This window comes from Cynocephalus volans, chromosome 14, assembly GCF_027409185.1.
Source record: "Cynocephalus volans isolate mCynVol1 chromosome 14, mCynVol1.pri, whole genome shotgun sequence".
Lineage (NCBI taxonomy): Eukaryota > Metazoa > Chordata > Mammalia > Dermoptera > Cynocephalidae > Cynocephalus > Cynocephalus volans.
In genome coordinates this window covers 4,736,824-4,753,281 of record NC_084473.1, presented here as the reverse complement: position 1 = coordinate 4,753,281, position 16,458 = coordinate 4,736,824, and positions in this window count along the sequence as shown.

Sequence of the window (16,458 nt, the reverse complement as noted above, 5' to 3'; positions counted from 1 at the left end):
ATTTTTGATAAGAAATTCCCTTAGATTGTTTTAATTGCCTCATCAAATCTATGTAGATTCCTCTGCAGGGACCCGAGTTCGCATTCATAAGGATCCATATTTATCCATAAATTCTTCATGGGACGGAGCCAAAGACCAAGGGCTTCGCATCATGAGGAAACCCTCAAGAGGCATCTTTGGCTCTAAAAGGAACCTCTGCTTTCCTTAGTATGGGAAATAATAAATATTATTCTAAATTTATCTGGAAACAATTACAGGATTAAAAATTGGAGGTGGACCCCGTATCTTTATCTACATAAGGCAAATAAAATGACTTCTTAAGTACTTTCAGGATAATGGCCACTTCGTATAGAAATGGCTGTGGCAAAAGTGATGTCATAGTTTGAATATTCAAAGAAGAAAATGATCTTCAAACTCCTTTGTCAACCTTGTAGAGTAATTAACTGGAGGCTTTGTAATTTTGTGAAAATATGCATTTTCCTCCACACGAAAAAGAAAAATAAATTAGCTATAAAGTTAGTAACCTTCCTACGTTCTAGGAGCTGTTCTGACCACAGAGTGATTTATTGCGTGATTTAGTTCGGATCAGGAAACAAACACAGCCTACGCCGGTGCCAGTGTAGGCCCCGGAAGAGTAAAGCCAGTGTAGGCCCCGGAAGAGTAAACCTGACCCTGCGCGGCCCCCACCCTGTGGCCTCTGCACCGTGACCGTGCCACTCCTGCTCACCCTCCAGCGAGAAAGTTACACACCGTGGACTAAATCTGAAATTGCTGCTTCATTCTGCAATTCAAATTATTCTTGTTTTTAATAAAGACAATCATAATTCAATTTCTTATGCTAGGCTTTCCACCCGCAATTAATAAAATTAATCCAGCAGAACCAATTCTATCCTTACAGAACCATTTATTAACAACTGAATTAAGAGCCACAGCACTGAGGGCCTCTTCCTTCCACGACGTCTTGAATTATGTAAAGTATTTTAATTATTCCTCCAAGATGGCTATAGGAAAAAAGGACGGATGAGCTGAAGGGTTGATGTTAATTGGGGAAAGGATGTGCATTGGAATTTTAAAAGGAAAACCTAACAATCTAACTCCAAGCATGGTAAACAATCGAACTTCTCTGTGACAATAACCCATCCCCCAAGAGATAACCAAAAAGAACGCCAGAAGATAAAAAGCTGGTTTCTATCCAAGTTGAACTGGTGAAAACTCTGTAGCAGCTTGGCATAATGAGCATGTCCATCTATTTATAACCTAGTTATGGCATAATATGAAAATGTCTCAAAATTCTATACCATTTTAATAAATTATAATATCTCCCCAAAAAATCCATGTATGTAATTAGATGATAATCTTAAAGCATAGAATTAAAACTTCCCCTTGTGTTTTACTTCTATTTCCTGTACACATGGTATGCAATTGTTGTCATACTTTGAATAAGGGAACCATTTCTCACTGCATAATACTCTGGGAAAATTCAAATGACTTAACTTTAAAAATACGAACACAAATCTTTTTTCAGTCTTTCTATAATGGGCCTGTGACATGGTGGCACAAAGTCTGAACCAATCAAGAGAAAGTTAGCCATAGAGGAAAGTGTTCCAGGGAAAGGAGAGAGCCAGCGGCCGTGAGTGACACGTGTCCAGCCCCTGCAGCTTCTGTGGAGAGTGAGGCAGAAAAGCTAGGTGGGGGCCAGGTGATAAAGGGTCAGGAAAGGGTTTGGTGGATGAATCAGAGGGTCATTGGACGCTTTAAGTCAGGATTGGCATGACCAGCTTTATCGCATTAATTTAGCTTTAGTGGCCTGGCCTGGGGACTGTGCAGGCAGCTGGATTAAATAAAAGAGGTGGGAAAACAAGAGGACACGTTAGCAGGTCATTCCACAGGTGGCGGGGGCGGTGCTGGTGGACGTGATGCCATTGACTGCCCCCAGCACTGGGCTGGAGAAAGGACCAAGGCCACAGTGACCTCATTTCCAGTATTAACAGAGCTCATGATCAATGGGATGGGGATTATTGTGAAGAAGTTAAGGGTGACTTCTGTCCGACCCGGCAGCCCAGCAGCCAGTGAGGGGTGGGAGAGAGAGGACCACAGTACAGGTGCCCCGCTACCTGCATGGGGCATTCCCTACCACGATGCCCAGCAGCCTTCCCTCTGAGCTCGATTCCCTGCCCCTTGTACCTAAAATAATCTCAAATATAGAGGTGCAGTCCTAAGATCATGCTTTCAAATCACTTTTCCATAAGGGTAGGAAGCAAACAAACCAAGAACTTCCAAACAAGTTGAATATGCAAATATGTGAAATGGCAGTTATTAAAACTCGTAATTCAGTCTCTGCTGTGGCCTGCCATGGCCTTTATTAAAGAATTTTCTCAATTCTTCAGCCGGCATATCATGTAAGATAGGAGTTAGTGATATTTGGTGCTAGCTCCAGGAACATTCCCCTTTGTTTGAAGGATATAAACACTGAATATTTATATTTTAATGAAAAGGATGAGTTATACTATATTACTTTTCAATAATTTCATATAAATTCAATAAACAGATTATGAGCATCATAAATCTCCATTTATTAAAATAATGATATCTGCTGGGTAAAGTGACAGGTTATTCAATCAAATAAGGAAACTACCAATGCTTCATATATAACACCTTTGTCTTTGATCAAGGGTTTCCATTTGAATTTTATCTATGTACCTAATTTTATGATCTGCCATCTACACTGCGGCACACGGGGACAGAGCAACCAAGCACCAGCCAGTGCACAGACACGCCTAACTGGGAGGTAAAGTGACCAGGACGAGGAACATTAACCTGGGGCCTCCCCGTGACTCCCGGGGTAGGAATATTTGTAGTCCTTGATGGTACTACAAACTGGCTGTTTCAAGCATCTTCCTGAAAAGGAGATAAATACCAGCTATGGAACACTGGTGTCTTGAACAAAATCCTCATCACCTCTTCCAACATTCAAATCCACCTCCGAAAGCCCTCCAATGCAGTCCATTTCCCATAGGAAATTCCAGGAGTCCTTATGGGCCTGGATACCTGAGTCTCGTTTTTATGGGCATGATTCCCTGAATCTTACAGCTCTTTTTGTGTTTTTGTTTTCTTCACAGAGGGGTGTTTATTGGATTCTCCTAAATTCCAAATAAGAGTGACTAACACAAAGCATTCACTGTGTTCCAGGTATGACTTAAATCACTTTGCATAGATTAGTTAACTTAACAACCCAATAAGGTTGGTGCTATTAGTATCCCCACCTCACAAATGAAGGAACGAGGAAATTAAGTGGCCCAAGGTCACATAGCTAGCAAGTAGAGAACCTGGTATTTAAATCTTTTAACGGGCCACGCTAACCTGTAAACTCAGCTTTAGGGTGGTTTCAGCCTACACTTCTGACTCTTCTGCATCAGGGATGATCACGACTATAGGTGCTAACTTTCACATCCGGGGACTGGATTATTCTGCATAATATTTAAATTCTTCCTGAGGTGAATCAAAAACTATTCAGACACTACTCAGTAGAGAGAGGACAAATTGGAAATAATTGCTTTATTGACCTAAATGAGTCCTTTTAAGTGCCTAACTGGTTTGCAGTGAGCAAACACTCTCTACAGCGAATGTCAGCGTGCAGTGCTTTGCCCAAACCGACTACTCATGTGGACTGAAAAAGTCGGCCAGATCCTTCAGTCCAACAGCCACTGACAACCACTCAGTGGACAAGGACTTGCTACTCAGGAGACCCATGAAGGCACCTTGCATCCATCTTCACCATTATCCCAGGCCCTTGTGAGGGTTTCTCTGGACTCTAGAAATTTCCAGTGAGCACAGTGGACCCTTAATTATGAGCTACCTTGTCCCCACCCAAACCATGTTCATAACACCCTGCATAAGAAAATATTATGTTTCAGTTTGGAGAAATCTTCAAACCATGTAGGTCCTATTGTCCAGCCCACTGGCCGACAGCTCATCCTCGCGGGATAAAGAGAAGCAGCCTCTCTCTCCCTAGCCTCTTCCAGGATAGACTAGTGGCTTTACATGGGCTTGATCCAAGTTCCCATAAGTCAGCTGGGAAGAACTCCTTCATTTCCCTGTGCTCATTATGCACGCTGTTTGGTTGTACTAGAATTGTTCGTTCTAGTTCTTTTTTATGACATCCTGCTATGGTTTGAATGTGTCCCCTCCAAAACTTAAGTGTTGACGATGTGATAGTTTTAAGAGGTGACTAGACCATGAGGGTTCCTCCTTCATGAATGGCATTAGGTGCCCTTCTTAAAGGCTGTCCTGCTGGCCCTTTCTCATGCCACCATGTGAGGACAAAGCATTCCTCCTCTCCAGAGGATTCAGCCCACACCACACAACCAAAACTGCCTGTACCTTGACCTTGGACTTCCCAGACTCCAAAACTGTGAGAAAATAAATGTGTTCTTTATAAATTACCTAGTCTCAGGCATTTGTTATAGCGGCACAAATGGACTAAGACATGGGCAGAGAATGGCTTGGTTGGTATGCTCTGAATAGGGGAAAAATGAATATATATGTATAAAGAGATGAGAACTAGACATTAGAGGGGTAGATTGTACACACAGTCAAGGATATAGAGATAAGCACAGAGAGAGTCTTGGTGGAGCAAAGCTAACATTAGAGTATTGGGAAGAGTGTTAGGTGGTTAAAAAAAAGAAGAAAGCATTGAACTGAAAAGAAACCTATTTAAACTGCAAATTGGAAGGAATTTTAGCAGAATCCATAGATGTTACAGCTTAGAGGGAAGGCACACGAGCATACATACATGTACACACATGCACACATGAGCATGCACATGCATGCACACACAAGCACACACGTGCACACACAATCTTGGTCTTGACCACAGGTTTGCCAACCCCTTCTCAGCTAGACTTTATTCATAAGAATAAAAAGGAAAAGCTTAATGAGTAATAAACTTTCATCAAAAATCAAAATAGGTCAGGTACAAAGAAGAAACCTTGCTGAAGGAAGTCTTGACTCCGGACTGGGGACTTGGTAAAACCAAGTTATTCCTCAATCTAAAGTCTTCTCTATATAACCAAGATAGTTGTTGGCTACACTGGGCCATGCATGTAGTTAAAATAAGTTTAAATTGCATGAACCCTCTAAGGCAAATATTTTATCCATGTTTTTAGATCTTTAATTGCAGTCCAAGGACTAATCATGTGATAGAAATTATTTCTCCTGGACAACACCTGGTAAAGAAGTAATGTAAGAAGCTTAAGAGCAAAAATCTTGTCTTATGCTTTTCCTTTTTCCTTCGATATAGCATTCTTCCATCAATAATAACCACCAAGTAATAATATATATATAATTACCTGAGCTTTTGAGGAAGTGAATATGTACAAGTGCTTAAAAGTGGGTTCTACTGTATGTTTAAAATAAGTGATCTGCAGAGTGACAATGTTTAGAAGCAAACAAGGTCACATGCATGGAGGATGCCAGCTGTAAGAGGATGTGAGATGATAGTGCAGGGTAACTAATGACAAGAAAACACTGTCCCACACTCATAAGAAAGGAAGAGAAAAGCCAGAGTCCTCGGGAGAAGCACAGCCAGCATCCAGCCTGGTTTTGGTCGTCTTTTCCAGTGTGTGTAATCCCAGTAACGTCTGTTATTTGTTGACAATTTGGTGATAGAGAACTTATTGTGAAATCTTAGATTCATATTATTTCTATTTTTAAAGCCTCTACTACATTTCAAGAAGCGTAGGCATTTCACACGTTTTGAATGGAGGTCACTTAATCCTCATCAAAATCCTGGGGAATAAATATTATAATCACCACACATAGAGGAGAACCTCATTGTTTTACAGTGAAGTGGATCTTCGCTGCATTATAACTAAGAAGGTGACAAACTCGGGTTTTCTGTCTCTAAGCTGCTACTGTTTCCAGGGGCTCTTCCTGTTTAGAATACAAGTGTGTGTCACCTGACTAGTCACCCGCTTTTACCTTTGCTGCACTCTCTTCTCCTTTCCCTCCGGTCATAGGGACGGTAAGACTAAGAACTACATCTCATGCTCTTCCTTCACTGAGGTTTGGATGCAGTTTCGTTTCTGCAGATGAGACGCACTCAAACAAGATTTCGCAAACGGAGGGAGGCAGAGAACACCTGTCCTGAGCAGTGGTGGCCTAGTGCTGAGTTGGGCAGTCCTGGTCCATATTCGCTCTTCAGTCATTAGCTTCTTGGGTGGCTGGCACTGTGGTACAGAGTGGACCAGAGAGACCTGCAGACTGCACAAAGCTCAGTTCATTAAACTTGAAGGAATCTCAGTGATGGATCTGGGACATGACCAGTGCCATTGTGCACACAATAAACACAAAATAGCTGCCAGCCTTGTCTTCCACTCCACCACCAAACCCCTTCCCCCTTCCCTTTATGAGAAGCCTTGTGACTTCTGCAAAATAGAAACCCTTTTGCTTCCTCAAGGGCACAGATCTCCACCCTGGTCGCATAGCTTCTGCATTAGCATAATGCCCCTCCTTGATTGTATCAACCAGCCTTTGGCACCCTATATAAGCTCTCTCACCCCCCACATCTGGTGCTGTACTCCATTTTGAGGGCAGCCCTAGGCTGCCCGCCACTTTGAGTGCAGCCTGGCAGATTCTTTTCCTTTAACAAAGCTTGATTGGTACCCAGCATTTCAGCTCACTTTCTTTCATTATGGTGCCGAAACCCAGGAAGGGTTCTGGCTGACGTTGTTGGACAATATGCACCTGGGGTGATTGGCCCTTGTCCACCCTTCCTGGGCCTGCCAAACCAGGTACCTCCGGGACTCTCTCCTTTTGCCATTTCAGACCAACGCATCCAACATCGGCCTCAATTCAGGGTGAGTCAGTGCATCAGTCCTCTCTAGCCTTGGGTTCCTCCAACTCACTTTCTCTCTCATTCTTGAAGCCCAGGTGCCTGGCTGAGGGAATTCTTCTCTGCCCCCCAGCTATTGGAGGACACTTCATTAGCTGGTCATGGCTTTTCTCTTGAAAAGAAGGTGCACAGCAAAGAGGATGCTCTTTGTTGGCACCCTTCTTCTACCAGGACTGTCTGTTTCCTTTCTCACCCTCTAAATGGGACCCTCACAATCCAAACCTCCATGCTCTATGCCTCTGGTTCATCTCCTGACCAATTTCTTGGCCTCCAGGGAGAAATTAAACCTAAACATCTCATTTTCTACTGTACTCCATGTGCTACGCCTCTGGGCTGTCTCCTGGACAATCTCTTGGCCTCCAGGGAGACATTAAAACTGAAATGCCTCATTACAATGGATCCCAGTGGCCACAAGATGGCATTCTTGATTCAGGTACTCACCAAAATGGCAAAAGCTGGAGAGATTCCTTGTGTTCAAGCCTTCTTCTATCTCTGAACACATTCTTCTGTCTGTCAAAACTGTCCTATATCTCAAATTCTACCAGCTCATGCCCGACCTCCCTTTCTGGACACACATCAATCTTTTGATCTGTCAGACTACTCTGCTCCCCATATGGGCCACCTTGTCTACTTCCTTATGCTCCAGATCCTCCACTAGCCCCTTCACCTTTTCCCTCTCTCCATCTTCACCTACCCAAACCCTCTTCTTCTCCCCCTTCATCAGGTGACAACTCTGCCTCAGCCCCAGCTCCTTTATACCCCTCTCCATAAAGTGGCTGGGACAGAGGGAACTATCCAGGTACATATCCCCTTTTCTCTTTCCAATCTCTCCCAAATCAAAAAACAACTGGGAACTTTCCAGTCTGACCCAGACACATATCTTAAGGAATTCAGATGTCTCACCCAGTCTTATGATCTCACCTGGCATGATAGTTTTATGATTCTCACTACTACTTTGTCCCCTGAGGACAAAGAACAGGTCTGGATAATTGCCCAAAAACAGGCAGGCAAGGTACATGCTCAAAATAATAGGCAGCCCATGGGAGCTGTTGCTGTTCCTTGCATGGGCCCAAATTGAGACCACCAGGCTGGCCACAAGGATCAGGATCTGTGGGATAACATCATCACACACTTGATTTATGGCCTCCAAAAGTCTAATAATTCCTAACCCACCTCTCTGAGGCTTAACATAAATACACATGTGTAGATCCAAATTCCCCTGCAGGCATGGCTCTATTACACTCTCATTTCATTACCCAATCAGCCCCCGACACTCGAAAAAAACTAAAAAACTTGAGGATGGTCCAAATACAACCCAATGAGACCTCCTCAATACTGCTCTCAAGGTTTTTAACAATAGACAGGAGGAGGAGAGAAAGGATCATTTTACAAGAGATCAGGCCAAATACTAGCTCCTGGCTAATGTCATCCAAGGGTCACATACCCCTAAGCCAGCTGCCTCTAGGGGTAAGCCACCCGGGAATTGCTTCAAATGCAGTCAACCAGGCCACTGGGCATGGGCCTGTTCTAACCACAGATCCCCTCTTGGGCCCTGTCCTCACTGCAAACAGCCAGGTCACTGGGGGGATTGACTGTTCCACTTGCCAGAGAGGGAGTGGCCCAGTCTCCAACCCATAGCCTTTGGCTTCACGGCTATCCCTACCATAGCTTCTTGGCTTTTCCCAGGAGGAGGACTGATTATGCCCAGGGCCCAAGGCCCCCACAGAGATCATCACGTGTGAACCCAAGGTAACTCTTCTCATGGCAGGTAAGCCGATCTCTTTTGTCATCAATAAAGGGGCCACTTACTCTACCCTTCCTGAATATGAAGGACCAACAACCCCATCTTCTATCACAACAGTAGGGGTCACGGGATCAGAATACCACCCACAGATCACTCAGCCCCTTTCCTGCACCCTACATCACACGCAATTCACACACAAATTTTTAATAATGCCTCAATGCCCAACCTCCTTATTGGGATGGGACATCCTTTCCAAATTCAAAGCTACTCTTTCCTTAAGCATTTTAACTCCAGCTACAATAGTCCAGTTATAGGCCACACCAGACCTGGAACCTGAAACCTCTACCCCCACCCCTCTTCCCCTGACAAGGTTAATCCCTAGTATGGGACACTTCTCCCACCATTGCTACACACCATTCCCCTGTCCTTGTTAAGTTGCTGAGCCCCTCGTTGTTCCCTAATGTCCCACAATCCCCCATTGCTAACAAACACCTAATAGGCTTAAAACCCATCATACACAAACTCCTTTCTTCTCATCTCTTATGGTCTACCCACTTGCTTTTTAATACACCCATCCTTCTGGTTATAAAGCCCAACAGCTCATACCAATTAGTACAGGACTAATCCTGATATGCTCCATTCCCAATAACTCACCTGGACGGTACCACTGCAGGGATTTCAGAATAGCCCCCACTTCTTCAGCAAGGCCTTAGCTCAAGACTTATCTGAACTTCCCCCAACCTCTAGCACTTTAATACAATATGTGAACGACCTCCTCCTTTGTAGCCCCTCCTACGAGGATTCACAGGCCCACATTGTTGCTCTCCTTAATTTCCTGACCTCCCGGGGATACTGAGTGTCCCCCAGCAAGGCCCAAATTTCTTCCCCTTCAGTCACCTATTTGGAAGTCCACCTCACTCCCAACACCAGAGAAATAATGGTGGATCACAAGAGTTTAATTTCTGAATTCCCTAGTCCTACCATAAAGGGTGAAATCTTTCTTTCCTGGGGCTTGCAGGGTATCTCTGTGTGTGGATCCCCAACTTTGGCGTGCTAGCAAAGCCACTTTAAGAGGCAGCCAAAGGGGATCCTGCTATTCCCTTAGATCCCACAAAGCCCATTCATTCTCCCTTCCAGTGATTAAAAGCTGCTGTCATCACAGCCCCAGCTCTAACCCTCCCAAACCTATCTCATCCTTTTATCCTATATGTCACTGAAACCCAAGGATTGGCAGTCAGGGTTTGGGGACAAGAGACAGGAGATATTGTCTCCCTAGTTGCATACCTCTCTAAACAACTAGACACCACAGCCCAGGAATGGGCCCCCTGTTCATGGGCCTTGGCAGCTGCCACCCTTTAAACACAAAAAAGCCCTACACTAACTTTTAGACAACAATCAAGATCTTCTCAGCCATAGGGCCATGTCAATTCTCTCCCCTTCCTACCTACAACTTATCCACCTTACCTTCATTGAAAATTCCCAGTTCTCCTTCAAACCTCGCCCTCCCTCAAATCCAGCCACTCTCATCCCAAAACACTCACGACCCTTAGAACACAATTGCAGGGAGGCTTTAGACCTCTTTCTCAATCCCTTTCCACACATCTCCCCACATCCCATTATGTGGCCCCAACATACATGGTTCACAGATGGGAGCGCCACCTCCATGCCCGCCCACGGGCAGGCTATGCCATAGTAAATCTAACACACCTCACCAAGCTGTCCATGGAACTTCACCTCCCTTGGACCCAACTTCTCCCTTTAGCACTCACTCACCTGTGAGCTGCCCCCAACAAACCCACAGGCCTCAGCCCCCTTGAACTTATGTATGGCAGACCCTTCACTCTCACACCTCTCCCTTCCAGCTCATCTGCCTTTAGGCCAGTATCTCCCTACTCTTTCGCTCATTAGGGATCTTCTTAGGGAACAGGCCAAACTTCTATTACCTCATCCTTTCTCCACCACCCCCTCAGATTTAAAACGGATCCCAGGACATCAAGTGTATATTACGACCCGAATTCCCAAGCCCCTCTCACCATGTTGGCGAGGGCCTTATACAGTACTTCTCACCACCACCCTGGCAGTAAAAGTACAAGGAAAGTCTCCTTGGTATCACTTATCCTTGGTAAAACTAGCACCTGAGACTTTACCCAAAGAATCTGCTAAGACCAAGCCAGAGGGGACCCTCTGCTCAACCCCCAACCCAACACCTCCTTACACTTTGTCCATTTTAGGGCCCACATAATTGAAAGTCTCCAGGACCCCCACTCTTTCCCCAATCCCAGAAGAAAAATGATCTTTCCTCTGGCAATTACCCTCTCACTCTTGCAGGCCTGCTTCACATCCTTCACACAAGAGCTTCTCCAAGACTGGTCCCAACCTGCCATAGCAGGTTTGCCATCATGGGACATGATAAGTATATGCCACCCCATGGCCCTAACCTTTATTATACTATCTGTTTTAGTACTTACTACAGGATTAGCCAGTGCTGCCCCAAAAGGAGTGTAACATTATGGGAAGATTTCTCCTGGCACTCCTTTACTTCCTATCAATAGGATGCTTCTTAGCAATGTCATTGTGGCAATGTACCCTTTAGATTCTTTTGGCTCCTAACCCTTTGCATCCTTCCTGTGCCTTTCCTCCTATCTCAATGCTCCCCCTTACCTGGAACATGGAGGTTCCAGGTCCACAGGGACGATGCAGCCCTCAATGAATCAGACTGGTCCCTGAGCAACTCATCTGTCTCCCACTTCACGAGAAACTTTTTGTGGTCACCCCTCCCCTCCCCCCTTGTTGAAGCAGCCCACAATGTTTCCACAAACGTCTCTTCACTTTCTTCTAATCTCACCTCAGTGGGGACTGTCAGCGTTGTGTGGGGCCTGCCCACACTCTGCCTTACTGACACCACCAAACACTCACCTACCCCCTCCTCATCCATGCCCTAAAACTGTAATATATTTCCTTTGTAAAACTATGATTATCCTGTTGTCTGCCCCCAATGTGATTTTTTGCATATTCATTTGGCTCAGTCCCTGACATCACCCTCCAGACAGATGGAGGGATGGAAACGGGACTGGGACTAACTTCAGCTCCCCTCTCAGGAAGTGTCCCCCGCTCCCATAGAGCACTAATTGAACCTTTTTTAATTGGGGCAGGGGTGCTTCCAGCAACTGGAACTAGCATAGCAGGCCTTGCTACTGTCTCTCAATTCTATCAAAAACTCTCAGAAGAACTAAGTATAGATACCATGTCCTCCCTCCACTGACAGGTCACCTCACTTACAACAGTCGCTTACAGAACCATCGGGTCCTTGACCTCCTTACAGCTGAGAAGGAAGGCACCTGCTTCTTCTCGGGGGAAGAATTCTGTTATTATGTAAATGAGTCCAGGGTTATCCAAAACAACTTAAACCACTTATAGGGAAGCACTGACCGCAGATGCAAAGGGTTACAAAACACAAACATACCTGGGGGGTGGCCCCAGTCACTGAACCCTTGGATACCCTGGCTTATGCCCCTACTAGGACCCCTAACTGTGCTGGGACTCATCCTACCTTTTGGTCCCTGTCTCTTTCGATGTTTCTCTAATTTCTTGCAGGAATGTATGCAGGCTTTCACCAACCAAAAAGTCACTGAATTGTTCCTGGGAGGAGGATATCAGCCCCTCAGAATCAGCGGCCCTTCCTTGGAAGAATACGGCCTCCCCACATGAAACCAATACCCCACCACCTAATTGTTTTACCCACCAACATAAATCTTTTATTTTTTCGATATCTTCGCCCATCTCCAGCAGGAAGTAGCTTCAGAAGAATGAAACCTTTGCCCCTTTTCCCTTCTCCCTACACTTAAAAGGCAGGAATGATAGATCTTGGACATTACCAGTGCCATTGTGCACACAATAAGCACAAAATAGCTGCCAGCCTTGTCTCCCACTCCAGCACCAAACCCCACCCTCTTTCCCTTTACGAGAAGCCGCATGACTTCTGCAAAATAGAAACCCCTTTGCTTCCACAAGGGTACAGATCTCCACCCTGGTCACATAGCTTCCACATTAGCATAATGCCCCTCCTTGATTGTATCAGCCAGCCTTTGGCACCCTATATAAGCTCTCTCGCCCCCCACATCTGGTGCTTTCCTCCACTTTGAGTGCAGCCCAGCAGATTTTCTTCCTTTAATAAAGCTTGATTGGTACCCGGCATTTTGGCTCCCTTTCAGTTGGTAGTGTCTCAAAAGGGGGGGAATGTTGGAAGGGGGCTTATAGGGTTGGAGGGTTGGACTGGACTTAGGGCAGTGCAGGGCAAAAGTCAGTGTGTGAAGTCTGAGGTGGTCAGAGAGGGTTGCAGCTTTTGGAACAGACGAATCCATGCAATGTTGCCGTTAAATCAGTTTCTGTTGTCTTATCTTGGAAAACATGTCTGAAGGAGCTGGTGTGAGACAAACTGAACTAAGTTTGTCTTGCATGCCACGGTTATGTGCAATTTACCTATTTTGCAGGTCATAGTTAATTTTGCCAATTTTTTTTGGTGTTATTTTTCTTATCCTTTTGATTACATCTCTAATGAGTTTGATCCTGAAACTAAAAGTCTAAAAGTAACCCCCTGACTTGTTCTCATCTTATCATTTAGTAAGAATCTAACTTTCTCAACAGTCATGGTTCACAGAAGTGTTTTTCGTGTCCTGCAGTGACTTCTCCCTCGTTTTTTAATAAGATGTTCCAACTTCGATAAAATGGGTTTTTATTAAAGTCTTTCAAATATGAGGAAAACATTTCTTTGCCATCAAGTGGCAACCTCACTGAAGTGTAAATCCAAAACCCCAGAAAAATAACAATCCCTCGGAGAGCTGTGGTTCTCCCGTCTGTCTGCCCATCAGAACCGCCTACAGATCTTTGTAAATGTGAAGAAGCCTGAATGCTATCCTCCAATATTTTAATGCAGTAGTTCGGGGGTAGGGGTCCAGGAAACTTTTTTATAATGCAAGCCAATATTTTCTGTGGAGAGGCTCAAGAATCAAAGACATATGATCAGGAGCCAGGAAGAAGGCCCCTGGAGAATGACAACACCCCGCCCTACCCCAGGCTGTCGGTCGACTCAGGGAGGCTTCAACACCCAGGCAGGGTTTCTGCTGAGGATAAACAGAAAAGCTTAGAGAAGAGACCTCTGTATACTAGCAGCTGGGGATCCCCTAGCAAAATTCAAGATTCTTACCCCATCACCCTAAACAGTCAACCATTCCCTATCTATGCACATTCAGGTTCCAAAAAGCTTTTTTAATACCATTATCTAATCTGAACCAGGGGTTTGCACATTTACAGCCACTAGGCTAAATCTAGCCCACAGCCTATTTTTGTAAAGATGGTTTTATTGTAACACACTCATGCCAATTTATTTACTTTTTTATATCTAATTTCTTACTATTACAGCAGAGTTGAGTAGTTGTGACAGAGACAGTACAGCAACAAAGCATAAATGGTTGACTGGTATTTTACAGAAAACATTTGCCAGTCTTGGCCAAAACTATGAACTAATATCCAGGATCTTCAAATATTTGACAAAAACCAATAATAGAAAAAGACAAAATTAAATTAACCGAAGAATAGAAACAAAGATGCTACCTGAACTAGAAAAAAACAAAAACAAACAACTCTGATCACTCTACAAGTTGATACTGTGTACTTAAAGAGACAAAAGAAGTTATGAAATCCACAATTTTAAAAAAACAGAATCAAGTATCTTTTAAAGAGGAACAATATGTCAATGACAGAAAGCTTCTGAAAACTTTAAATGTGACTCCCACAAAAGAATTAATAAAAAGGTCAGAAATGAAGTCAAGCAAATATCTCAAAAAGCAGATTTAAAAAACAAAGAAGTCGAAAACAGAGGCAGGAAAAGATAATAAAAGAATTAACTCCAGTAAGCCACTATTAGGAGTTCCAGAAAAAGAGGTCAAAGAAAAAAATAGAGAGGAAATTATCTAAGAAAATGACACAAAAATTTTATAGAATCTAAGGACATGAGTCTGTCATCTAAAAGGCCTATCATATCTGTCATATGTCCACACAACAGAAAACAGAAACACAATAACAAAGTACATTTATGTGAAATCTTAGGAAACAAAAGATAAAACTAATTTCAAAACCTTCCATAGAGAAAACAAAACTACTTACAAAGGAATAAGAATTAGAATAACATTAAATATATCAACAGCAATGCTGAAAGGAGGAGATAGTATAGAAAACCTCAGGATTCTAAGGGAATGCGTTCTTTTATTTTTCCCTATAATTTTATACCCAGCCAAAATATTAGTCAAGTGTGACAGCAGAAAAAGACATTATAAAACATATAGTGACTCAAAACTTCCCATGCAATATATCTTAGGAGAGACAGTGTGATGGATTACAGAAACCAAACAAAAGGAAGAAATAAAATCTAGGAAACAAGAGGCATGGCCATGTAATCTGTGAAGAGAAGTATGTGAAGACACCTGAATTGCAGACCGAGGTGGGAATTAGCCCAGACTGGAGGAAGAGGTAAGAAGGCTACGAGAAGGAAAATCCCCAGGTGACACAATGCAGTTTTAAAAATGCTCTGAGGTTAGCAAGTCATCCGAGTGGGAAAAATTAGAAAACCCAAAAAAAGAAAACTACCATGTAAAAAAGGAAATGCAATTTTAGTACGCAATTGAACTTCATAGTAAGTAATATTCACATAATCATAATGACTAAATCCTGATTTAGGTAAAATATTTTTTTGAGACTAGAAGAAAGAAGTGAAGGCTAAGAGAGAGTTAAATTCTCATCTACTGTGGCAGGAAGTCGATTGATTATGTTTAAGCTTAATTAAGCAAGAAATACCAGTCAAAGCAGATTATACAGAAATAAATAGGAAACTACAAAAAAGTAAGAATTAAATGTGGTTAGCTCTGGAAGCATCCGGAGGGGTGAAAAGAGATTGGAAAAGGAACTTTTTTTTTTTTTTCATCATACTGTTTGATTTGTTTTTTAGGTATACGTGTTAAGGGTTTTTTAGCATTTGAATAAATAATAACAAGTACATAAATGAACTACTTCAATGCTGCCCAAATGATTCTGCTGTACTATCAAGTTTTAAAACATCCATTGTGGATTCAATTTTATCTTACGGAGATAAATATTGCAAGACCATTTGCAACAGCCATTAGTTTTAGTTAGTTTGGCATCCTCCTGAGACCTAGTCTTTGCTTATATGTGCTTGACTGATTTCTTTCAAAACAAAATTTTATTGATTTAATTGATTATACGTTAAATACAGGAAGGTAAAATAGATGTGGTTTTTTGGTCATTTTTTGTTAGTCTTCCCTTTTTGAAGAATAAGTACATGAAATAAAACTAGTGATAAAGCATCCAAAAATGTACTGAAAGGTTTTATATTCCTCCTAAGGTTGGACAAAAAAATGGCTTTTTATATTTCTAGGTATCACAATTATACAATTTGCATTAATGAGATAAAAACAAACTGATTGCTCAGAAGATATGCAACTAATGAAGAAAGGCATTTCTGGGGAAGTGGAGGGACATGCCAATTCTTAAGAAATCAACTAGTTTTAGAATTATTGATCTCTGTCCAATGAGGCTGCTGCTGAGTCCATAAGAGCTGAGAGGTGTGGAACCAACTTGAGATTCCAACGGCTAGAGGAGATCGATTCACCTCTGGGAAGATGATGATAACTCAGTAAGCAAATGTCCACAGTCACAGAATCCTAGACTCGGATGTGACCTTGAAGGCCATTTAGTCCACTGTGCCATGAGCTGCTGAGGCTCTGATATAACAGTCCTACATGGAAGCCTC